Here is a 2,000-nt window from a genome sequence, read left to right as displayed (position 1 = left end):
TTTTTTTTTTTTTTTTTTTTTAAATAAGAAAAAAGGATCGCGAGGGACGTGGCTGCCTCCTCGCATGCAACAGCCCTGTCCTCCCGCTCAGTCAAGCAGGTTGAATCCCCCAAAGCGATGGCTATGAAGAAGTCTAGTCCCCTGCTGATCGGCGGGAGTTTGTGCGACAATACTACACCCTGCTGAACCAGGCCCCAGACATGCTGCACAGACTTTATGGAAAGAACTCTACCTATGCCCACGGGGACTTGGATTCCAACGGGAAGCCAGCAGATGCAGTCTACGGGCAAAAGGAAATCCACAGGAAAGTGATGTCACAAAACTTCTCCAACTGCCACTCCAAGATCTGCCACGTGGATGCTCACGCAACCCTGAATGGCGGGGGTGGTGGTCCAAGGGATGGCGCTACTGTCCAACAACAACCAGGCTCTGCGGAGGTTCATGCAGACCTTTGTCCTTGCTCCTGATGGCTCTGTTGCCAACAAATTCTATGTTCACAACGACATCTTCAGATACCAAAATGAGGTCTCCCGGTGGCTTTGTCACAGAGCCTCAAGAGGAATCCGAAGTAGAAGAACCTGAAGAAAGACAACAGACACCATGATTCTGGAACTTTCTATCATCAGACTGTCAGCAATGACTTGGAGCATTTAGAGGAGGCTGTTGTGGAGCCGGAGCCGGAGCTGGAATCTGTGTCCACATTCAAGAGAACAAACCTGAGCCTGCATTGGAAGAAACTGCTCCCGAGGATGTGCAGAAGTGTACATCCCCGGCCCCGGCAGATGTGGCCCCGGCACAGGAGGACTTGAGGATATTTTCTTGGGCATCTGTGATTAGTAAGAACCTTCCTCCCAGTGGGGCTGTTCCAGTGACGGGGACACCACCTCATGTGGTCAAAGTGCCAGCGTCACAGCCCTATCCAGAATCTAAACCTGACTCTTAGATTCCACCGCAAAGGCCTCAGAGAGAGCAGAGAGTTCGAGAGCAGCGAATCAATATCCCTCCTCAGAGAGGACCCCGACCAATCCGTGAGGCTGGTGAACCAGGAGATGTGGAACCTCGAAGGATGGTGAGGCACCCTGATAGCCACCAGCTCTTCATTGGGAACCTGTCACATGAGGTTGACAAGTCGGAACTGAAGGATTTTTTTTCCAAATTTTTGGCAATATGGTGGAAAGTGACCCAATTTCGGTTTTGTTATGTTTGATGATTCTGAACCTGTTCAGAAGGTCCTTAATAACAGGTCCATCGTGTTCCAAGGTGCAGACCGCCTGAATGTGGAAGAGAAGAAGACTTGAGCTGCCAGAGAAGGTTACCACAGGGGTAACCGCCTTCGGGAACCTGGAGGCCCTGGTGGTGGGCCGAGTGGTGGGTTGAGAGGCCCTCCCGATGGAGGCATGGTACAGAAACCAGGTTTTGGCGTGGGCGGGGAGTTTACAACTCCAAGGCAGTGAATTGCTTGGCTCAGATCTCCACACAGCACACAGCCCCGGCTCCTGCAGAATGGTGAATTCCTTCAACCATCATTTGGTATTATAAACTGAGTTTGTACAATTTTCATTTCGCTTGTGTCCCCAAACCCCTCTCCTCCCTTGACCCCTTAGTCCTTCATTCCCAGTTTTCCGGAATGATACTTTAGAAGGAATAGATTGTGAAGAAGAGGAAAGACTGACCTTCCTGCTCACGCTGAGTCTACAGGCTGGACTTTGACGGCCATTCCCCGGAGGAGCGTGTCTCCTTTTCATTTGCTGGGAGACACAGGATTTGACAAACATTTTGGAAGCAGGAAAAAATCAAGTCACGACTCCTTTCTTCTGTGGAAAAGTTGCCTTTTGGCAACGTGTGCTGGGTCCCTACTGGTGTGGCTAACTGAATAAAAGGTGGTTGCAGACCTTTGTTCTTTTGACATGTGATTACCAAACAATTCTAAACCTCCATTTTTACCATGGGATTTTTAAATTGTTATGTAGCCTGTCAGTGTCTAGAACACAGTTAAGCAC

The 2,000-nt window shown here is 49.7% G+C and overlaps 1 pseudogene; it reads left to right on the top strand.

Annotated features, from left to right (window-relative positions):
• The first annotated feature begins 102 nt into the window (after positions 1-102).
• LOC110335169 lies at positions 103-1,516 on the top strand (annotated as a pseudogene).
• Positions 1,517-2,000: the final 484 nt, after the last annotated feature.

This window comes from Mus pahari, chromosome 17 (assembly GCF_900095145.1).
Source record: "Mus pahari chromosome 17, PAHARI_EIJ_v1.1, whole genome shotgun sequence".
Lineage (NCBI taxonomy): Eukaryota > Metazoa > Chordata > Mammalia > Rodentia > Muridae > Mus > Mus pahari.
Note: the sequence above shows the minus strand (reverse complement) of the source record. Positions and strands in the feature narration are given on the sequence as shown.